General features: G+C 43.2%; 25 non-coding genes across 25 annotated transcripts; all 25 read right to left on the reverse strand.

The window, feature by feature from the left end:
* Nucleotides 1-1,849: 1,849 nt before the first annotated feature.
* Nucleotides 1,850-1,971, reverse strand: TRNAL-CAA (transfer RNA leucine (anticodon CAA)). Its single transcript has 2 exons — nt 1,934-1,971; nt 1,850-1,895 (listed from the first exon to the last, which is right to left on the reverse strand). It is a non-coding gene; the product is annotated as a tRNA-Leu (tRNA).
* A 66-nt stretch (nt 1,972-2,037) lies between these two features.
* On the reverse strand, nt 2,038-2,159 carry TRNAL-CAA (transfer RNA leucine (anticodon CAA)). The gene is made up of 2 exons: nt 2,122-2,159; nt 2,038-2,083 (listed from the first exon to the last, which is right to left on the reverse strand). It is a non-coding gene; the product is annotated as a tRNA-Leu (tRNA).
* Nucleotides 2,160-2,792: 633 nt separating this feature from the next.
* On the reverse strand, nt 2,793-2,914 carry TRNAL-CAA (transfer RNA leucine (anticodon CAA)). Its single transcript has 2 exons — nt 2,877-2,914; nt 2,793-2,838 (listed from the first exon to the last, which is right to left on the reverse strand). It is a non-coding gene; the product is annotated as a tRNA-Leu (tRNA).
* Nucleotides 2,915-2,980: 66 nt separating this feature from the next.
* On the reverse strand, nt 2,981-3,102 carry TRNAL-CAA (transfer RNA leucine (anticodon CAA)). The gene is made up of 2 exons: nt 3,065-3,102; nt 2,981-3,026 (listed from the first exon to the last, which is right to left on the reverse strand). It is a non-coding gene; the product is annotated as a tRNA-Leu (tRNA).
* A 1,387-nt stretch (nt 3,103-4,489) lies between these two features.
* Nucleotides 4,490-4,611, reverse strand: TRNAL-CAA (transfer RNA leucine (anticodon CAA)). The gene is made up of 2 exons: nt 4,574-4,611; nt 4,490-4,535 (listed from the first exon to the last, which is right to left on the reverse strand). It is a non-coding gene; the product is annotated as a tRNA-Leu (tRNA).
* A 443-nt stretch (nt 4,612-5,054) lies between these two features.
* Nucleotides 5,055-5,176, reverse strand: TRNAL-CAA (transfer RNA leucine (anticodon CAA)). The gene is made up of 2 exons: nt 5,139-5,176; nt 5,055-5,100 (listed from the first exon to the last, which is right to left on the reverse strand). It is a non-coding gene; the product is annotated as a tRNA-Leu (tRNA).
* Nucleotides 5,177-5,242: 66 nt separating this feature from the next.
* Nucleotides 5,243-5,365, reverse strand: TRNAL-CAA (transfer RNA leucine (anticodon CAA)). The gene is made up of 2 exons: nt 5,328-5,365; nt 5,243-5,288 (listed from the first exon to the last, which is right to left on the reverse strand). It is a non-coding gene; the product is annotated as a tRNA-Leu (tRNA).
* A 1,197-nt stretch (nt 5,366-6,562) lies between these two features.
* TRNAL-CAA (transfer RNA leucine (anticodon CAA)) lies at nt 6,563-6,685 on the reverse strand. Its single transcript has 2 exons — nt 6,648-6,685; nt 6,563-6,608 (listed from the first exon to the last, which is right to left on the reverse strand). It is a non-coding gene; the product is annotated as a tRNA-Leu (tRNA).
* Nucleotides 6,686-7,881: 1,196 nt separating this feature from the next.
* On the reverse strand, nt 7,882-8,003 carry TRNAL-CAA (transfer RNA leucine (anticodon CAA)). Its single transcript has 2 exons — nt 7,966-8,003; nt 7,882-7,927 (listed from the first exon to the last, which is right to left on the reverse strand). It is a non-coding gene; the product is annotated as a tRNA-Leu (tRNA).
* Nucleotides 8,004-8,069: 66 nt separating this feature from the next.
* TRNAL-CAA (transfer RNA leucine (anticodon CAA)) lies at nt 8,070-8,191 on the reverse strand. Its single transcript has 2 exons — nt 8,154-8,191; nt 8,070-8,115 (listed from the first exon to the last, which is right to left on the reverse strand). It is a non-coding gene; the product is annotated as a tRNA-Leu (tRNA).
* A 1,386-nt stretch (nt 8,192-9,577) lies between these two features.
* TRNAL-CAA (transfer RNA leucine (anticodon CAA)) lies at nt 9,578-9,699 on the reverse strand. The gene is made up of 2 exons: nt 9,662-9,699; nt 9,578-9,623 (listed from the first exon to the last, which is right to left on the reverse strand). It is a non-coding gene; the product is annotated as a tRNA-Leu (tRNA).
* A 66-nt stretch (nt 9,700-9,765) lies between these two features.
* On the reverse strand, nt 9,766-9,887 carry TRNAL-CAA (transfer RNA leucine (anticodon CAA)). The gene is made up of 2 exons: nt 9,850-9,887; nt 9,766-9,811 (listed from the first exon to the last, which is right to left on the reverse strand). It is a non-coding gene; the product is annotated as a tRNA-Leu (tRNA).
* Nucleotides 9,888-11,273: 1,386 nt separating this feature from the next.
* Nucleotides 11,274-11,395, reverse strand: TRNAL-CAA (transfer RNA leucine (anticodon CAA)). Its single transcript has 2 exons — nt 11,358-11,395; nt 11,274-11,319 (listed from the first exon to the last, which is right to left on the reverse strand). It is a non-coding gene; the product is annotated as a tRNA-Leu (tRNA).
* A 66-nt stretch (nt 11,396-11,461) lies between these two features.
* Nucleotides 11,462-11,583, reverse strand: TRNAL-CAA (transfer RNA leucine (anticodon CAA)). Its single transcript has 2 exons — nt 11,546-11,583; nt 11,462-11,507 (listed from the first exon to the last, which is right to left on the reverse strand). It is a non-coding gene; the product is annotated as a tRNA-Leu (tRNA).
* A 632-nt stretch (nt 11,584-12,215) lies between these two features.
* TRNAL-CAA (transfer RNA leucine (anticodon CAA)) lies at nt 12,216-12,338 on the reverse strand. Its single transcript has 2 exons — nt 12,301-12,338; nt 12,216-12,261 (listed from the first exon to the last, which is right to left on the reverse strand). It is a non-coding gene; the product is annotated as a tRNA-Leu (tRNA).
* A 1,196-nt stretch (nt 12,339-13,534) lies between these two features.
* Nucleotides 13,535-13,656, reverse strand: TRNAL-CAA (transfer RNA leucine (anticodon CAA)). The gene is made up of 2 exons: nt 13,619-13,656; nt 13,535-13,580 (listed from the first exon to the last, which is right to left on the reverse strand). It is a non-coding gene; the product is annotated as a tRNA-Leu (tRNA).
* Nucleotides 13,657-13,722: 66 nt separating this feature from the next.
* TRNAL-CAA (transfer RNA leucine (anticodon CAA)) lies at nt 13,723-13,844 on the reverse strand. Its single transcript has 2 exons — nt 13,807-13,844; nt 13,723-13,768 (listed from the first exon to the last, which is right to left on the reverse strand). It is a non-coding gene; the product is annotated as a tRNA-Leu (tRNA).
* A 1,386-nt stretch (nt 13,845-15,230) lies between these two features.
* Nucleotides 15,231-15,352, reverse strand: TRNAL-CAA (transfer RNA leucine (anticodon CAA)). The gene is made up of 2 exons: nt 15,315-15,352; nt 15,231-15,276 (listed from the first exon to the last, which is right to left on the reverse strand). It is a non-coding gene; the product is annotated as a tRNA-Leu (tRNA).
* A 66-nt stretch (nt 15,353-15,418) lies between these two features.
* On the reverse strand, nt 15,419-15,540 carry TRNAL-CAA (transfer RNA leucine (anticodon CAA)). Its single transcript has 2 exons — nt 15,503-15,540; nt 15,419-15,464 (listed from the first exon to the last, which is right to left on the reverse strand). It is a non-coding gene; the product is annotated as a tRNA-Leu (tRNA).
* A 632-nt stretch (nt 15,541-16,172) lies between these two features.
* On the reverse strand, nt 16,173-16,295 carry TRNAL-CAA (transfer RNA leucine (anticodon CAA)). The gene is made up of 2 exons: nt 16,258-16,295; nt 16,173-16,218 (listed from the first exon to the last, which is right to left on the reverse strand). It is a non-coding gene; the product is annotated as a tRNA-Leu (tRNA).
* A 1,196-nt stretch (nt 16,296-17,491) lies between these two features.
* Nucleotides 17,492-17,613, reverse strand: TRNAL-CAA (transfer RNA leucine (anticodon CAA)). Its single transcript has 2 exons — nt 17,576-17,613; nt 17,492-17,537 (listed from the first exon to the last, which is right to left on the reverse strand). It is a non-coding gene; the product is annotated as a tRNA-Leu (tRNA).
* Nucleotides 17,614-17,679: 66 nt separating this feature from the next.
* On the reverse strand, nt 17,680-17,801 carry TRNAL-CAA (transfer RNA leucine (anticodon CAA)). The gene is made up of 2 exons: nt 17,764-17,801; nt 17,680-17,725 (listed from the first exon to the last, which is right to left on the reverse strand). It is a non-coding gene; the product is annotated as a tRNA-Leu (tRNA).
* Nucleotides 17,802-18,244: 443 nt separating this feature from the next.
* TRNAL-CAA (transfer RNA leucine (anticodon CAA)) lies at nt 18,245-18,366 on the reverse strand. The gene is made up of 2 exons: nt 18,329-18,366; nt 18,245-18,290 (listed from the first exon to the last, which is right to left on the reverse strand). It is a non-coding gene; the product is annotated as a tRNA-Leu (tRNA).
* Nucleotides 18,367-18,997: 631 nt separating this feature from the next.
* On the reverse strand, nt 18,998-19,119 carry TRNAL-CAA (transfer RNA leucine (anticodon CAA)). Its single transcript has 2 exons — nt 19,082-19,119; nt 18,998-19,043 (listed from the first exon to the last, which is right to left on the reverse strand). It is a non-coding gene; the product is annotated as a tRNA-Leu (tRNA).
* A 66-nt stretch (nt 19,120-19,185) lies between these two features.
* Nucleotides 19,186-19,307, reverse strand: TRNAL-CAA (transfer RNA leucine (anticodon CAA)). Its single transcript has 2 exons — nt 19,270-19,307; nt 19,186-19,231 (listed from the first exon to the last, which is right to left on the reverse strand). It is a non-coding gene; the product is annotated as a tRNA-Leu (tRNA).
* Nucleotides 19,308-20,712: the final 1,405 nt, after the last annotated feature.

Below are 20,712 nucleotides of genomic sequence, written 5' to 3' on the forward strand. Positions count from 1 at the left end.
GAACAGAATACACAGATTCACATCGAGAACGAAGGAAGCTAAGCCCCTTGAGTCTGGCACCTTAGACCGCTCGGCCATCCTGACGTGATGTTGTGTAATTTGGACGTTTTAAAATTACATCTCTTCCAGTTATTTTCATAAAACATATCGTGTCAGAAGTGGGATTCGAACCCACGCCCTCATACGAGGCCCAGAATTCACAGATTGACATCGTGAACCAATGAAACTAAGAACCCTTGAGTCTGTCGCCTTAGACCGCTCGGTCATCCTGACGTGGTTTAGTGTAATTTGGACGTTTTAAAATTACATCTCTTCCAGTTATTTTCATAACACATATCGTGTCAGAAGTGGAATTCGAACCCACGCCCTCAAACGAGGACCGGAATACACAGATTCACATCGTGATCCAATGAAACTAAGAACCCTTGAATCTGTAGCCTTAGACAGCTCGGCAATCCTGACATGGTATTGTGTAATTTGGACGTTTTAAAATTACATCTCTTCCACTTATTTTCATATAACATACCGTGTCAGAAGTGGAATTCGAACCCACTCTCTCAAGTGAGGAACAGAATACACAGATTCACATCGAGAACGAAGGAAGCTAAGCCCCTTGAGTCTGGCACCTTAGACCGCTCGGCCATCCTGACGTGATGTTGTGTAATTTGGACGTTTTAAAATTACATCTCTTCCAGTTATTTTCATAAAACATATCGTGTCAGAAGTGGGATTCGAACCCACGCCCTCATACGAGGCCCAGAATACACAGATTGACATCGTGAACCAATGAAACTAAGAACCCTTGAGTCTGTCGCCTTAGACCGCTCGGTCATCCTGACGTGGTTTAGTGTAATTTGGACGTTTTAAAATTACATCTCTTCCAGTTATTTTCATAAAACATATCGTGTCAGAAGTGGAATTCGAACCCACGCCCTCAAACGAGGACCGGAATACACAGATTCACATCGTGATCCAATGAAACTAAGAACCCTTGAATCTGTAGCCTTAGACAGCTCGGCAATCCTGACATGGTATTGTGTAATTTGGACGTTTTAAAATTACATCTCTTCCACTTATTTTCATATAACATACCGTGTCAGAAGTGGAATTCGAACCCACTCTCTCAAATGAGGACCACAATACACAGATTCACATCGTGATCCAATGAAACTAAGAACCCTTGAATCTGTAGCCTTAGACAGCTCGGCCATCCTGACGTGATGTTGTGTAATTTGGACGTTTTAAAATTACATCTCTTCCAGTTATTTTCATAAAACATATCGTGTCAGAAGTGGGATTCGAACCCACGCCCTAATACGAGGCCCAGAACACACAGATTGACATCGTGAACCAATGAAACTAAGAACCCTTGAGTCTGTCGCCTTAGACCGCTCGGTCATCCAAACGTGGTTTAGTGTAATTTGGACGTTTTAAAATTAGATCTCTTCCAGTTATTTTCATAAAACATAACGTGTCAGAAGTGGAATTCGAACCCACGCCCTCAAACGAGGACCGGAATACACAGATTCACATCGTGATCCAATGAAACTAAGAACCCTTGAATCTGTAGCCTTAGACAGCTCGGCAATCCTGACATGGTATTGTGTAATTTGGACGTTTTAAAATTACATCTCTTCCACTTATTTTCATATAACATACCGTGTCAGAAGTGGAATTCGAACCCACTCTCTCAAGTGAGGAACAGAATACACAGATTCACATCGAGAACGAAGGAAGCTAAGCCCCTTGAGTCTGGCACCTTAGACCGCTCGGCCATCCTGACGTGATGTTGTGTAATTTGGACGTTTTAAAATTACATCTCTTCCAGTTATTTTCATAAAACATATCGTGTCAGAAGTGGGATTCGAACCCACGCCCTCAAACGAGGACCAGAATTCACAGATTCACATCGTGAACGAAGGAAGCTAAGCCCCTTGAGTCTGGCGCCTTAGACCGCTCGGCCATCCTGACGTGATGTTGTGTAATTTGGACGTTTTAAAATTACATCTCTTCCAGTTATTTTCATAAAACATATCGTGTCAGAAGTGGGATTCGAACCCACGCCCTCATACGAGGACCAGAATTCACAGATTCACATCGTGAACGAAGGAAGCTAAGCCCCTTGAGTCTGGCGCCTTAGACCGCTCGGCCATCCTGACGTGATGTTGTGTAATTTGGACGTTTTAAAATTACATCTCTTCCAGTTATTTTCATAAAACATATCGTGTCAGAAGTGGGATTCGAACCCACGCCCTCATACGAGGCCCAGAATACACAGATTGACATCGTGAACCAATGAAACTAAGAACCCTTGAGTCTGTCGCCTTAGACCGCTCGGTCATCCTGACGTGGTTTAGTGTAATTTGGACGTTTTAAAATTACATCTCTTCCAGTTATTTTCATAAAACATATCGTGTCAGAAGTGGAATTCGAACCCACGCCCTCAAACGAGGACCGGAATACACAGATTCACATCGTGATCCAATGAAACTAAGAACCCTTGAATCTGTAGCCTTAGACAGCTCGGCAATCCTGACATGGTATTGTGTAATTTGGACGTTTTAAAATTACATCTCTTCCACTTATTTTCATATAACATACCGTGTCAGAAGTGGAATTCGAACCCACTCTCTCAAATGAGGACCACAATACACAGATTCACATCGTGATCCAATGAAACTAAGAACCCTTGAATCTGTAGCCTTAGACAGCTCGGCCATCCTGACGTGATGTTGTGTAATTTGGACGTTTTAAAATTACATCTCTTCCAGTTATTTTCATAAAACATATCGTGTCAGAAGTGGGATTCGAACCCACGCCCTCAAACGAGGACCAGAATTCACAGATTCACATCGTGAACGAAGGAAGCTAAGCCCCTTGAGTCTGGCGCCTTAGACCGCTCGGCCATCCTGACGTGATGTTGTGTAATTTGGACGTTTTAAAATTACATCTCTTCCAGTTATTTTCATAAAACATATCGTGTCAGAAGTGGGATTCGAACCCACGCCCTCATACGAGGACCAGAATTCACAGATTCACATCGTGAACGAAGGAAGCTAAGCCCCTTGAGTCTGGCGCCTTAGACCGCTCGGCCATCCTGACGTGATGTTGTGTAATTTGGACGTTTTAAAATTACATCTCTTCCAGTTATTTTCATAAAACATATCGTGTCAGAAGTGGGATTCGAACCCACGCCCTCATACGAGGCCCAGAATACACAGATTGACATCGTGAACCAATGAAACTAAGAACCCTTGAGTCTGTCGCCTTAGACCGCTCGGTCATCCTGACGTGGTTTAGTGTAATTTGGACGTTTTAAAATTACATCTCTTCCAGTTATTTTCATAAAACATATCGTGTCAGAAGTGGAATTCGAACCCACGCCCTCAAACGAGGACCGGAATACACAGATTCACATCGTGATCCAATGAAACTAAGAACCCTTGAATCTGTAGCCTTAGACAGCTCGGCAATCCTGACATGGTATTGTGTAATTTGGACGTTTTAAAATTACATCTCTTCCACTTATTTTCATATAACATACCGTGTCAGAAGTGGAATTCGAACCCACTCTCTCAAATGAGGACCACAATACACAGATTCACATCGTGATCCAATGAAACTAAGAACCCTTGAATCTGTAGCCTTAGACAGCTCGGCCATCCTGACGTGATGTTGTGTAATTTGGACGTTTTAAAATTACATCTCTTCCAGTTATTTTCATAAAACATATCGTGTCAGAAGTGGGATTCGAACCCACGCCCTAATACGAGGCCCAGAACACACAGATTGACATCGTGAACCAATGAAACTAAGAACCCTTGAGTCTGTCGCCTTAGACCGCTCGGTCATCCAAACGTGGTTTAGTGTAATTTGGACGTTTTAAAATTAGATCTCTTCCAGTTATTTTCATAAAACATAACGTGTCAGAAGTGGAATTCGAACCCACGCCCTCAAACGAGGACCGGAATACACAGATTCACATCGTGATCCAATGAAACTAAGAACCCTTGAATCTGTAGCCTTAGACAGCTCGGCAATCCTGACATGGTATTGTGTAATTTGGACGTTTTAAAATTACATCTCTTCCACTTATTTTCATATAACATACCGTGTCAGAAGTGGAATTCGAACCCACTCTCTCAAGTGAGGAACAGAATACACAGATTCACATCGAGAACGAAGGAAGCTAAGCCCCTTGAGTCTGGCACCTTAGACCGCTCGGCCATCCTGACGTGATGTTGTGTAATTTGGACGTTTTAAAATTACATCTCTTCCAGTTATTTTCATAAAACATATCGTGTCAGAAGTCGGATTCGAACCCACGCCCTCATACGAGGACCAGAATTCACAGATTCACATCGTGAACGAAGGAAGCTAAGCCCCTTGAGTCTGGCGCCTTAGACCGCTCGGCCATCCTGCCGTGATGTTGTGTAATTTGGACGTTTTAAAATTACATCTCTTCCAGTTATTTTCATAAAACATATCGTGTCAGAAGTGGGATTCGAACCCACGCCCTCAAACGAGGACCAGAATTCACAGATTCACATCGTGAACGAAGGAAGCTAAGCCCCTTGAGTCTGGCGCCTTAGACCGCTCGGCCATCCTGACGTGATGTTGTTTAATTTGGACGTTTTAAAATTACATCTCTTCCAGTTATTTTCATAAAACATATCGTGTCAGAAGTGGAATTCGAACCCACGCCCTCAAACGAGGACCGGAATACACAGATTCACATCGTGATCCAATGAAACTAAGAACCCTTGAATCTGTAGCCTTAGACAGCTCGGCAATCCTGACATGGTATTGTGTAATTTGGACGTTTTAAAATTACATCTCTTCCACTTATTTTCATATAACATACCGTGTCAGAAGAGGAATTCGAACCCACTCTCTTAAATGAGGACCAGAATACACAGATTCACATCGTGAACCAATGAAACTAAGAACCCTTGAGTCTGTCGCCTTCGACCGCTCGGTCATCCTGACGTGGTTTAGTGTAATTTGGACGTTTTAAAATTACATCTCTTCCAGTTATTTCATAAAACATATCGTGTCAGAAGTGGGATTCGAACCCACGCCCTCAAACGAGGACCAGAATTCACAGATTCACATCGTGAACGAAGGAAGCTAAGCCCCTTGAGTCTGGCGCCTTAGACCGCTTGGCCATCCTGACGTGATGTTGTGTAATTTGGACGTTTTAAAATTACATCTCTTCCAGTTATTTTCATAAAACATATCGTGTCAGAAGTGGGATTCGAACCCACGCCCTCATACGAGGCCCAGAACACACAGATTGACATCGTGAACCAATGAAACTAAGAACCCTTGAGTCTGTCGCCTTAGACCGCTCGGCCATCCTGACGTGATTTTGTGTAATTTGGGGTTTTAAAATTACATCCCTTCCAGTTATTTTCATATAACATATCGTGTCAGAAGTGGAATTCGAACCCACTCTCTTAAATGAGGACCAGAATACACAGATTCACATCGTGAACCAATGAAACTAAGAACCCTTGAGTCTGTCGCCTTCGACCGCTCGGTCATCCTGACGTGGTTTAGTGTAATTTGGACGTTTTAAAATTACATCTCTTCCAGTTATTTTCATAAAACATATCGTGTCAGAAGTGGGATTCGAACCCACTTCCTCATACGAGGACCAGAATTCACAGATTCACATCGTGAACGAAGGAAGCTAAGCCCCTTGAGTCTGGCGCCTTAGACCGCTCGGCCATCCTGACGTGATGTTGTGTAATTTGGACGTTTTAAAATTACATCTCTTCCAGTTATTTTCATATAACATATCGTGTCAGAAGTGGAATTCGAACCCACTCTCTCAAATGAGGACCAGAATACACAGATTCACATCGTGAACCAATGAAACTAAGAACCCTTGAGTCTGGCGCCTTAGACCGCTCGGCCATCCTGACGTGATGTTGTGTAATTTGGACGTTTTAAAATTACATCTCTTCCAGTTATTTTCATATAACATATCGTGTCAGAAGTGGAATTCGAACCCACTCTCTCAAATGAGGACCAGAATACACAGATTCACATCGTGAACCAATGAAACTAAGAACCCTTGAGTCTGTCGCCTTCGACCGCTCGGTCATCCTGACGTGGTTTAGTGTAATTTGGACGTTTTAAAATTACATCTCTAACAGTTATTTTCATAAAACATATCGTGTCAGAAGTGGAATTCGAACCCACTCTCTCAAATGAGGACCAGAATACACAGATTCACATCGTGAACCAATGAAACTAAGAACCCTTGAGTCTGTCGCCTTCGACCGCTCGGTCATCCTGACGTGGTTTAGTGTAATTTGGACGTTTTAAAATTACATCTCTAACAGTTATTTTCATAAAACATATCGTGTCAGAAGTGGGATTCGAACCCACGCCCTCAAACGAGGACCAGAATTCACAGATTCACATCGTGAACGAAGGAAGCTAAGCCCCTTGAGTCTGGCGCCTTAGACCGCTTGGCCATCCTACCGTGATGTTGTGTAATTTGGACGTTTTAAAATTACATCTCTTCCAGTTATTTTCATAAAACATATCGTGTCAGAAGTGGGATTCGAACCCACGCCCTCATACGAGGCCCAGAACACACAGATTGACATCGTGAACCAATGAAACTAAGAACCCTTGAGTCTGTCGCCTTAGACCGCTCGGCCATCCTGACGAGATTTTGTGTAATTTGGGGTTTTAAAATTACATCCCTTCCAGTTATTTTCCTATAACATATCGTGTCAGAAGTGGAATTCGAACCCACTCTCTTAAATGAGGACCAGAATACACAGATTCACATCGTGAACCAATGAAACTAAGAACCCTTGAGTCTGTCGCCTTCGACCGCTCGGTCATCCTGACGTGGTTTAGTGTAATTTGGACGTTTTAAAATTACATCTCTTCCAGTTATTTTCATAAAACATATCGTGTCAGGAGTGGGATTCGAACCCACGCCCTCATACGAGGCCCAGAACACACAGATTGACATCGTGATCCAATGAAACTAAGAACCCTTGAATCTGTAGCCTTAGACAGCTCGGCAATCCTGACATGGTTTTGTGTAATTTGGACGTATTAAAATACATCTCTTCCAGTTATTTTCATAAAACATATCGTGTCAGAAGTGGGATTCGAACCCACGCCCTAATACGAGGCCCAGAACACACAGATTGACATCGTGAACCAATGAAACTAAGAACCCTTGAGTCTGTCGCCTTAGACCGCTCGGTCATCCAAACGTGGTTTAGTGTAATTTGGACGTTTTAAAATTAGATCTCTTCCAGTTATTTTCATAAAACATAACGTGTCAGAAGTGGAATTCGAACCCACGCCCTCAAACGAGGACCGGAATACACAGATTCACATCGTGATCCAATGAAACTAAGAACCCTTGAATCTGTAGCCTTAGACAGCTCGGCAATCCTGACATGGTATTGTGTAATTTTTACGTTTTAAAATTACATCTCTTCCACTTATTTTCATATAACATACCGTGTCAGAAGTGGAATTCGAACCCACTCTCTCAAGTGAGGAACAGAATACACAGATTCACATCGAGAACGAAGGAAGCTAAACCCCTTGAGTCTGGCACCTTAGACCGCTCGGCCATCCTGACGTGATGTTGTGTAATTTGGACGTTTTAAAATTACATCTCTTCCAGTTATTTTCATAAAACATATCGTGTCAGAAGTCGGATTCGAACCCACGCCCTCATACGAGGACCAGAATTCACAGATTCACATCGTGAACGAAGGAAGCTAAGCCCCTTGAGTCTGGCGCCTTAGACCGCTCGGCCATCCTGCCGTGATGTTGTGTAATTTGGACGTTTTAAAATTACATCTCTTCCAGTTATTTTCATAAAACATATCGTGTCAGAAGTGGGATTCGAACCCACGCCCTCAAACGAGGACCAGAATTCACAGATTCACATCGTGAACGAAGGAAGCTAAGCCCCTTGAGTCTGGCGCCTTAGACCGCTCGGCCATCCTGACGTGATGTTGTGTAATTTGGACGTTTTAAAATTACATCTCTTCCAGTTATTTTCATAAAACATATCGTGTCAGAAGTGGGATTCGAACCCACGCCCTCATACGAGGACCAGAATTCACAGATTCACATCGTGAACGAAGGAAGCTAAGCCCCTTGAGTCTGGCGCCTTAGACCGCTCGGCCATCCTGACGTGATGTTGTGTAATTTGGACGTTTTAAAATTACATCTCTTCCAGTTATTTTCATAAAACATATCGTGTCAGAAGTGGAATTCGAACCCACGCCCTCAAACGAGGACCGGAATACACAGATTCACATCGTGATCCAATGAAACTAAGAACCCTTGAATCTGTAGCCTTAGACAGCTCGGCAATCCTGACATGGTATTGTGTAATTTGGACGTTTTAAAATTACATCTCTTCCACTTATTTTCATATAACATACCGTGTCAGAAGAGGAATTCGAACCCACTCTCTTAAATGAGGACCAGAATACACAGATTCACATCGTGAACCAATGAAACTAAGAACCCTTGAGTCTGTCGCCTTCGACCGCTCGGTCATCCTGACGTGGTTTAGTGTAATTTGGACGTTTTAAAATTACATCTCTAACAGTTATTTTCATAAAACATATCGTGTCAGAAGTGGGATTCGAACCCACGCCCTCAAACGAGGACCAGAATTCACAGATTCACATCGTGAACGAAGGAAGCTAAGCCCCTTGAGTCTGGCGCCTTAGACCGCTTGGCCATCCTACCGTGATGTTGTGTAATTTGGACGTTTTAAAATTACATCTCTTCCAGTTATTTTCATAAAACATATCGTGTCAGAAGTGGGATTCGAACCCACGCCCTAATACGAGGCCCAGAACACACAGATTGACATCGTGAACCAATGAAACTAAGAACCCTTGAGTCTGTCGCCTTAGACCGCTCGGTCATCCAAACGTGGTTTAGTGTAATTTGGACGTTTTAAAATTAGATCTCTTCCAGTTATTTTCATAAAACATAACGTGTCAGAAGTGGAATTCGAACCCACGCCCTCAAACGAGGACCGGAATACACAGATTCACATCGTGATCCAATGAAACTAAGAACCCTTGAATCTGTAGCCTTAGACAGCTCGGCAATCCTGACATGGTATTGTGTAATTTGGACGTTTTAAAATTACATCTCTTCCACTTATTTTCATATAACATACCGTGTCAGAAGTGGAATTCGAACCCACTCTCTCAAGTGAGGAACAGAATACACAGATTCACATCGAGAACGAAGGAAGCTAAACCCCTTGAGTCTGGCACCTTAGACCGCTCGGCCATCCTGACGTGATGTTGTGTAATTTGGACGTTTTAAAATTACATCTCTTCCAGTTATTTTCATAAAACATATCGTGTCAGAAGTCGGATTCGAACCCACGCCCTCATACGAGGACCAGAATTCACAGATTCACATCGTGAACGAAGGAAGCTAAGCCCCTTGAGTCTGGCGCCTTAGACCGCTCGGCCATCCTGCCGTGATGTTGTGTAATTTGGACGTTTTAAAATTACATCTCTTCCAGTTATTTTCATAAAACATATCGTGTCAGAAGTGGGATTCGAACCCACGCCCTCAAACGAGGACCAGAATTCACAGATTCACATCGTGAACGAAGGAAGCTAAGCCCCTTGAGTCTGGCGCCTTAGACCGCTCGGCCATCCTGACGTGATGTTGTGTAATTTGGACGTTTTAAAATTACATCTCTTCCAGTTATTTTCATAAAACATATCGTGTCAGAAGTGGGATTCGAACCCACGCCCTCATACGAGGACCAGAATTCACAGATTCACATCGTGAACGAAGGAAGCTAAGCCCCTTGAGTCTGGCGCCTTAGACCGCTCGGCCATCCTGACGTGATGTTGTGTAATTTGGACGTTTTAAAATTACATCTCTTCCAGTTATTTTCATAAAACATATCGTGTCAGAAGTGGAATTCGAACCCACGCCCTCAAACGAGGACCGGAATACACAGATTCACATCGTGATCCAATGAAACTAAGAACCCTTGAATCTGTAGCCTTAGACAGCTCGGCAATCCTGACATGGTATTGTGTAATTTGGACGTTTTAAAATTACATCTCTTCCACTTATTTTCATATAACATACCGTGTCAGAAGAGGAATTCGAACCCACTCTCTTAAATGAGGACCAGAATACACAGATTCACATCGTGAACCAATGAAACTAAGAACCCTTGAGTCTGTCGCCTTCGACCGCTCGGTCATCCTGACGTGGTTTAGTGTAATTTGGACGTTTTAAAATTACATCTCTAACAGTTATTTTCATAAAACATATCGTGTCAGAAGTGGGATTCGAACCCACGCCCTCAAACGAGGACCAGAATTCACAGATTCACATCGTGAACGAAGGAAGCTAAGCCCCTTGAGTCTGGCGCCTTAGACCGCTTGGCCATCCTACCGTGATGTTGTGTAATTTGGACGTTTTAAAATTACATCTCTTCCAGTTATTTTCATAAAACATATCGTGTCAGAAGTGGGATTCGAACCCACGCCCTCATACGAGGCCCAGAACACACAGATTGACATCGTGAACCCATGAAACTAAGAACCCTTGAGTCTGTCGCCTTAGACCGCTCGGTCATCCAAACGTGGTTTAGTGTAATTTGGACGTTTTAAAATTAGATCTCTTCCAGTTATTTTCATAAAACATAACGTGTCAGAAGTGGAATTCGAACCCACGCCCTCAAACGAGGACCGGAATACACAGATTCACATCGTGATCCAATGAAACTAAGAACCCTTGAATCTGTAGCCTTAGACAGCTCGGCAATCCTGACATGGTATTGTGTAATTTGGACGTTTTAAAATTACATCTCTTCCACTTATTTTCATATAACATACCGTGTCAGAAGTGGAATTCGAACCCACTCTCTCAAGTGAGGAACAGAATACACAGATTCACATCGAGAACGAAGGAAGCTAAACCCCTTGAGTCTGGCACCTTAGACCGCTCGGCCATCCTGACGTGATGTTGTGTAATTTGGACGTTTTAAAATTACATCTCTTCCAGTTATTTTCATAAAACATATCGTGTCAGAAGTCGGATTCGAACCCACGCCCTCATACGAGGACCAGAATTCACAGATTCACATCGTGAACGAAGGAAGCTAAGCCCCTTGAGTCTGGCGCCTTAGACCGCTCGGCCATCCTGCCGTGATGTTGTGTAATTTGGACGTTTTAAAATTACATCTCTTCCAGTTATTTTCATAAAACATATCGTGTCAGAAGTGGGATTCGAACCCACGCCCTCAAACGAGGACCAGAATTCACAGATTCACATCGTGAACGAAGGAAGCTAAGCCCCTTGAGTCTGGCGCCTTAGACCGCTCGGCCATCCTGACGTGATGTTGTGTAATTTGGACGTTTTAAAATTACATCTCTTCCAGTTATTTTCATAAAACATATCGTGTCAGAAGTGGGATTCGAACCCACGCCCTCATACGAGGACCAGAATTCTCAGATTCACATCGTGAACGAAGGAAGCTAAGCCCCTTGAGTCTGGCGCCTTAGACCGCTCGGCCATCCTGACGTGATGTTGTGTAATTTGGACGTTTTAAAATTACATCTCTTCCAGTTATTTTCATAAAACATATCGTGTCAGAAGTGGAATTCGAACCCACGCCCTCAAACGAGGACCGGAATACACAGATTCACATCGTGATCCAATGAAACTAAGAACCCTTGAATCTGTAGCCTTAGACAGCTCGGCAATCCTGACATGGTATTGTGTAATTTGGACGTTTTAAAATTACATCTCTTCCACTTATTTTCATATAACATACCGTGTCAGAAGAGGAATTCGAACCCACTCTCTTAAATGAGGACCAGAATACACAGATTCACATCGTGAACCAATGAAACTAAGAACCCTTGAGTCTGTCGCCTTCGACCGCTCGGTCATCCTGACGTGGTTTAGTGTAATTTGGACGTTTTAAAATTACATCTCTAACAGTTATTTTCATAAAACATATCGTGTCAGAAGTGGGATTCGAACCCACGCCCTCAAACGAGGACCAGAATTCACAGATTCACATCGTGAACGAAGGAAGCTAAGCCCCTTGAGTCTGGCGCCTTAGACCGCTTGGCCATCCTACCGTGATGTTGTGTAATTTGGACGTTTTAAAATTACATCTCTTCCAGTTATTTTCATAAAACATATCGTGTCAGAAGTGGGATTCGAACCCACGCCCTCATACGAGGCCCAGAACACACAGATTGACATCGTGAACCAATGAAACTAAGAACCCTTGAGTCTGTCGCCTTAGACCGCTCGGCCATCCTGACGAGATTTTGTGTAATTTGGGGTTTTAAAATTACATCCCTTCCAGTTATTTTCCTATAACATATCGTGTCAGAAGTGGAATTCGAACCCACTCTCTTAAATGAGGACCAGAATACACAGATTCACATCGTGAACCAATGAAACTAAGAACCCTTGAGTCTGTCGCCTTCGACCGCTCGGTCATCCTGACGTGGTTTAGTGTAATTTGGACGTTTTAAAATTACATCTCTTCCAGTTATTTTCATAAAACATATCGTGTCAGGAGTGGGATTCGAACCCACGCCCTCATACGAGGCCCAGAACACACAGATTGACATCGTGATCCAATGAAACTAAGAACCCTTGAATCTGTAGCCTTAGACAGCTCGGCAATCCTGACATGGTTTTGTGTAATTTGGACGTATTAAAATACATCTCTTCCAGTTATTTTCATAAAACATATCGTGTCAGAAGTGGGATTCGAACCCACGCCCTAATACGAGGCCCAGAACACACAGATTGACATCGTGAACCAATGAAACTAAGAACCCTTGAGTCTGTCGCCTTAGACCGCTCGGTCATCCAAACGTGGTTTAGTGTAATTTGGACGTTTTAAAATTAGATCTCTTCCAGTTATTTTCATAAAACATAACGTGTCAGAAGTGGAATTCGAACCCACGCCCTCAAACGAGGACCGGAATACACAGATTCACATCGTGATCCAATGAAACTAAGAACCCTTGAATCTGTAGCCTTAGACAGCTCGGCAATCCTGACATGGTATTGTGTAATTTGGACGTTTTAAAATTACATCTCTTCCACTTATTTTCATATAACATACCGTGTCAGAAGTGGAATTCGAACCCACTCTCTCAAGTGAGGAACAGAATACACAGATTCACATCGAGAACGAAGGAAGCTAAACCCCTTGAGTCTGGCACCTTAGACCGCTCGGCCATCCTGACGTGATGTTGTGTAATTTGGACGTTTTAAAATTACATCTCTTCCAGTTATTTTCATAAAACATATCGTGTCAGAAGTCGGATTCGAACCCACGCCCTCATACGAGGACCAGAATTCACAGATTCACATCGTGAACGAAGGAAGCTAAGCCCCTTGAGTCTGGCGCCTTAGACCGCTCGGCCATCCTGCCGTGATGTTGTGTAATTTGGACGTTTTAAAATTACATCTCTTCCAGTTATTTTCATAAAACATATCGTGTCAGAAGTGGGATTCGAACCCACGCCCTCAAACGAGGACCAGAATTCACAGATTCACATCGTGAACGAAGGAAGCTAAGCCCCTTGAGTCTGGCGCCTTAGACCGCTCGGCCATCCTGACGTGATGTTGTGTAATTTGGACGTTTTAAAATTACATCTCTTCCAGTTATTTTCATAAAACATATCGTGTCAGAAGTGGGATTCGAACCCACGCCCTCATACGAGGACCAGAATTCACAGATTCACATCGTGAACGAAGGAAGCTAAGCCCCTTGAGTCTGGCGCCTTAGACCGCTCGGCCATCCTGACGTGATGTTGTGTAATTTGGACGTTTTAAAATTACATCTCTTCCAGTTATTTTCATAAAACATATCGTGTCAGAAGTGGAATTCGAACCCACGCCCTCAAACGAGGACCGGAATACACAGATTCACATCGTGATCCAATGAAACTAAGAACCCTTGAATCTGTAGCCTTAGACAGCTCGGCAATCCTGACATGGTATTGTGTAATTTGGACGTTTTAAAATTACATCTCTTCCACTTATTTTCATATAACATACCGTGTCAGAAGAGGAATTCGAACCCACTCTCTTAAATGAGGACCAGAATACACAGATTCACATCGTGAACCAATGAAACTAAGAACCCTTGAGTCTGTCGCCTTCGACCGCTCGGTCATCCTGACGTGGTTTAGTGTAATTTGGACGTTTTAAAATTACATCTCTAACAGTTATTTTCATAAAACATATCGTGTCAGAAGTGGGATTCGAACCCACGCCCTCAAACGAGGACCAGAATTCACAGATTCACATCGTGAACGAAGGAAGCTAAGCCCCTTGAGTCTGGCGCCTTAGACCGCTTGGCCATCCTACCGTGATGTTGTGTAATTTGGACGTTTTAAAATTACATCTCTTCCAGTTATTTTCATAAAACATATCGTGTCAGAAGTGGGATTCGAACCCACGCCCTCATACGAGGCCCAGAACACACAGATTGACATCGTGAACCCATGAAACTAAGAACCCTTGAGTCTGTCGCCTTAGACCGCTCGGTCATCCAAACGTGGTTTAGTGTAATTTGGACGTTTTAAAATTAGATCTCTTCCAGTTATTTTCATAAAACATAACGTGTCAGAAGTGGAATTCGAACCCACGCCCTCAAACGAGGACCGGAATACACAGATTCACATCGTGATCCAATGAAACTAAGAACCCTTGAATCTGTAGCCTTAGACAGCTCGGCAATCCTGACATGGTATTGTGTAATTTGGACGTTTTAAAATTACATCTCTTCCACTTATTTTCATATAACATACCGTGTCAGAAGTGGAATTCGAACCCACTCTCTCAAGTGAGGAACAGAATACACAGATTCACATCGAGAACGAAGGAAGCTAAACCCCTTGAGTCTGGCACCTTAGACCGCTCGGCCATCCTGACGTGATGTTGTGTAATTTGGACGTTTTAAAATTACATCTCTTCCAGTTATTTTCATAAAACATATCGTGTCAGAAGTCGGATTCGAACCCACGCCCTCATACGAGGACCAGAATTCACAGATTCACATCGTGAACGAAGGAAGCTAAGCCCCTTGAGTCTGGCGCCTTAGACCGCTCGGCCATCCTGCCGTGATGTTGTGTAATTTGGACGTTTTAAAATTACATCTCTTCCAGTTATTTTCATAAAACATATCGTGTCAGAAGTGGGATTCGAACCCACGCCCTCAAACGAGGACCAGAATTCACAGATTCACATCGTGAACGAAGGAAGCTAAGCCCCTTGAGTCTGGCGCCTTAGACCGCTCGGCCATCCTGACGTGATGTTGTGTAATTTGGACGTTTTAAAATTACATCTCTTCCAGTTATTTTCATAAAACATATCGTGTCAGAAGTGGGATTCGAACCCACGCCCTCATACGAGGACCAGAATTCACAGATTCACATCGTGAACGAAGGAAGCTAAGCCCCTTGAGTCTGGCGCCTTAGACCGCTCGGCCATCCTGACGTGATGTTGTGTAATTTGGACGTTTTAAAATTACATCTCTTCCAGTTATTTTCATAAAACATATCGTGTCAGAAGTGGAATTCGAACCCACGCCCTCAAACGAGGACCGGAATACACAGATTCACATCGTGATCCAATGAAACTAAGAACCCTTGAATCTGTAGCCTTAGACAGCTCGGCAATCCTGACATGGTATTGTGTAATTTGGACGTTTTAAAATTACATCTCTTCCACTTATTTTCATATAACATACCGTGTCAGAAGAGGAATTCGAACCCACTCTCTTAAATGAGGACCAGAATACACAGATTCACATCGTGAACCAATGAAACTAAGAACCCTTGAGTCTGTCGCCTTCGACCGCTCGGTCATCCTGACGTGGTTTAGTGTAATTTGGACGTTTTAAAATTACATCTCTAACAGTTATTTTCATAAAACATATCGTGTCAGAAGTGGGATTCGAACCCACGCCCTCAAACGAGGACCAGAATTCACAGATTCACATCGTGAACGAAGGAAGCTAAGCCCCTTGAGTCTGGCGCCTTAGACCGCTTGGCCATCCTACCGTGATGTTGTGTAATTTGGACGTTTTAAAATTACATCTCTTCCAGTTATTTTCATAAAACATATCGTGTCAGAAGTGGGATTCGAACCCACGCCCTCATACGAGGCCCAGAACACACAGATTGACATCGTGAACCAATGAAACTAAGAACCCTTGAGTCTGTCGCCTTAGACCGCTCGGCCATCCTGACGAGATTTTGTGTAATTTGGGGTTTTAAAATTACATCCCTTCCAGTTATTTTCCTATAACATATCGTGTCAGAAGTGGAATTCGAACCCACTCTCTTAAATGAGGACCAGAATACACAGATTCACATCGTGAACCAATGAAACTAAGAACCCTTGAGTCTGTCGCCTTCGACCGCTCGGTCATCCTGACGTGGTTTAGTGTAATTTGGACGTTTTAAAATTACATCTCTTCCAGTTATTTTCATAAAACATATCGTGTCAGGAGTGGGATTCGAACCCACGCCCTCATACGAGGCCCAGAACACACAGATTGACATCGTGATCCAATGAAACTAAGAACCCTTGAATCTGTAGCCTTAGACAGCTCGGCAATCCTGACATGGTTTTGTGTAATTTGGACGTATTAAAATACATCTCTTCCAGTTATTTTCATAAAACATATCGTGTCAGAAGTGGGATTCGAACCCACGCCCTAATACGAGGCCCAGAACACACAGATTGACATCGTGAACCAATGAAACTAAGAACCCTTGAGTCTGTCGCCTTAGACCGCTCGGTCATCCAAACGTGGTTTAGTGTAATTTGGACGTTTTAAAATTAGATCTCTTCCAGTTATTTTCATAAAACATAACGTGTCAGAAGTGGAATTCGAACCCACGCCCTCAAACGAGGACCGGAATACACAGATTCACATCGTGATCCAATGAAACTAAGAACCCTTGAATCTGTAGCCTTAGACAGCTCGGCAATCCTGACATGGTATTGTGTAATTTGGACGTTTTAAAATTACATCTCTTCCACTTATTTTCATATAACATACCGTGTCAGAAGTGGAATTCGAACCCACTCTCTCAAGTGAGGAACAGAATACACAGATTCACATCGAGAACGAAGGAAGCTAAACCCCTTGAGTCTGGCACCTTAGACCGCTCGGCCATCCTGACGTGATGTTGTGTAATTTGGACGTTTTAAAATTACATCTCTTCCAGTTATTTTCATAAAACATATCGTGTCAGAAGTCGGATTCGAACCCACGCCCTCATACGAGGACCAGAATTCACAGATTCACATCGTGAACGAAGGAAGCTAAGCCCCTTGAGTCTGGCGCCTTAGACCGCTCGGCCATCCTGCCGTGATGTTGTGTAATTTGGACGTTTTAAAATTACATCTCTTCCAGTTATTTTCATAAAACATATCGTGTCAGAAGTGGGATTCGAACCCACGCCCTCAAACGAGGACCAGAATTCACAGATTCACATCGTGAACGAAGGAAGCTAAGCCCCTTGAGTCTGGCGCCTTAGACCGCTCGGCCATCCTGACGTGATGTTGTGTAATTTGGACGTTTTAAAATTACATCTCTTCCAGTTATTTTCATAAAACATATCGTGTCAGAAGTGGGATTCGAACCCACGCCCTCATACGAGGACCAGAATTCACAGATTCACATCGTGAACGAAGGAAGCTAAGCCCCTTGAGTCTGGCGCCTTAGACCGCTCGGCCATCCTGACGTGATGTTGTGTAATTTGGACGTTTTAAAATTACATCTCTTCCAGTTATTTTCATAAAACATATCGTGTCAGAAGTGGAATTCGAACCCACGCCCTCAAACGAGGACCGGAATACACAGATTCACATCGTGATCCAATGAAACTAAGAACCCTTGAATCTGTAGCCTTAGACAGCTCGGCAATCCTGACATGGTATTGTGTAATTTGGACGTTTTAAAATTACATCTCTTCCACTTATTTTCATATAACATACCGTGTCAGAAGAGGAATTCGAACCCACTCTCTTAAATGAGGACCAGAATACACAGATTCACATCGTGAACCAATGAAACTAAGAACCCTTGAGTCTGTCGCCTTCGACCGCTCGGTCATCCTGACGTGGTTTAGTGTAATTTGGACGTTTTAAAATTACATCTCTTCCAGTTATTTCATAAAACATATCGTGTCAGAAGTGGGATTCGAACCCACGCCCTCAAACGAGGACCAGAATTCACAGATTCACATCGTGAACGAAGGAAGCTAAGCCCCTTGAGTCTGGCGCCTTAGACCGCTTGGCCATCCTGACGTGATGTTGTGTAATTTGGACGTTTTAAAATTACATCTCTTCCAGTTATTTTCATAAAACATATCGTGTCAGAAGTGGAATTCGAACCCACGCCCTCAAACGAGGACCGGAATACACAGATTCACATCGTGATCCAATGAAACTAAGAACCCTTGAATCTGTAGCCTTAGACAGCTCGGCAATCCTGACATGGTATTGTGTAATTTGGACGTTTTAAAATTACATCTCTTCCACTTATTTTCATATAACATACCGTGTCAGAAGTGGAATTCGAACCCACTCTCTCAAGTGAGGACCAGAATACACAGATTCACATCGAGAACGAAGGAAGCTAAGCCCCTTGAGTCTGGCACCTTAGACCGCTCGGCCATCCTGACGTGATGTTGTGTAATTTGGACGTTTTAGAATTACATCTCTTCCAGTTATTTTCATAAAACATATCGTGTCAGAAGTCGGATTCGAACCCACGCCCTCATACGAGGACCAGAATTCACAGATTCACATCGTGAACGAAGGAAGCTAAGCCCCTTGAGTCTGGCGCCTTAGACCGCTCGGCCATCCTGACGTGATGTTGTGTAATTTGGACGTTTTAAAATTACATCTCTTCCAGTTATTTTCATAAAACATATCGTGTCGGAAGTGGGATTCGAACCCACGCCCTCAAACGAGGACCAGAATTCACAGATTCACATCGTGAACGAAGGAAGCTAAGCCCCTTGAGTCTGGCGCCTTAGACCGCTCGGCCATCCTGACGTGATGTTGTGTAATTTGGACGTTTTAAAATTACATCTCTTCCAGTTATTTTCATAAAACATATCGTGTCAGAAGTGGGATTCGAACCCACGCCCTCATACGAGGACCAGAATTCACAGATTCACATCGTGAACGAAGGAAGCTAAGCCCCTTGAGTCTGGCGCCTTAGACCGCTCGGCCATCCTGACGTGATGTTGTGTAATTTGGACGTTTTAAAATTACATCTCTTCCAGTTATTTTCATAAAACATATCGTGTCAGAAGTGGAATTCGAACCCACGCCCTCAAACGAGGACCGGAATACACAGATTCACATCGTGATCCAATGAAACTAAGAACCCTTGAATCTGTAGCCTTAGACAGCTCGGCAATCCTGACATGGTATTGTGTAATTTGGACGTTTTAAAATTACATCTCTTCCACTTATTTTCATATAACATACCGTGTCAGAAGTGGAATTCGAACCCACTCTCTCAAGTGAGGACCAGAATACACAGATTCACATCGAGAACGAAGGAAGCTAAGCCCCTTGAGTCTGGCACCTTAGACCGCTCGGCCATCCTGACGTGATGTTGTGTAATTTGGACGTTTTAAAATTACATCTCTTCCAGTTATTTTCATAAAACATATCGTGTCAGAAGTCGGATTCGAACCCACGCCCTCATACGAGGACCAGAATTCACAGATTCACATCGTGAACGAAGGAAGCTAAGCCCCTTGAGTCTGGCGCCTTAGACCGCTCGGCCATCCTGACATGATGTTGTGTAATTTGGACGTTTTAAAATTACATCTCTTCCAGTTATTTTCATATAACATATCGTTTCAGAAGTGGAATTCGAACCCACGCCCTCAAACGAGGACCGGAATACACAGATTCACATCGTGATCCAATGAAACTAAGAACCCTTGAATCTGTAGCCTTAGACAGCTCGGCCATCCTGACGTGATGTTGTGTAATTTGGACGTTTTAAAATTACATCTCTTCCAGTTATTTTCATAAAACATATCGTGTCAGAAGTGGAATTCGAACCCACGCCCTCAAACGAGGACCGGAATACACAGATTCACATCGTGATCCAATGAAACTAAGAACCCTTGAATCTGTAGCCTTAGACAGCTCGGCAATCCTGACATGGTATTGTGTAATTTGGACGTTTTAAAATTACATCTCTTCCACTTATTTTCATATAACATACCGTGTCAGAAGTGGAATTCGAACCCACTCTCTCAAGTGAGGACCAGAATACACAGATTCACATCGAGAACGAAGGAAGCTAAGCCCCTTGAGTCTGGCACCTTAGACCGCTCGGCCATCCTGACGTGATGTTGTGTAATTTGGACGTTTTAAAATTACATCTCTTCCAGTTATTTTCATAAAACATATCGTGTCAGACGTCGGATTCGAACCCACGCCCTCATACGAGGACCAGAATTCACAGATTCACAATGTGAACGAAGGAAGCTAAGCCCCTTGAGTCTGGCGCCTTAGACCGCTCGGCCATCCTGACGTGACGTTGTGTAATTTGGACGTTTTAAAATTACATCTCTTCCAGTTATTTTCATATAACATATCGTTTCAGAAGTGGAATTCGAA

The sequence above is a fragment of the Phalangium opilio genome, unplaced genomic scaffold (genome assembly GCF_054372755.1).
Source record: "Phalangium opilio isolate 3A_F unplaced genomic scaffold, DU_Popi_V2 ptg000100l_1, whole genome shotgun sequence".
Classification (NCBI taxonomy): domain Eukaryota; kingdom Metazoa; phylum Arthropoda; class Arachnida; order Opiliones; family Phalangiidae; genus Phalangium; species Phalangium opilio.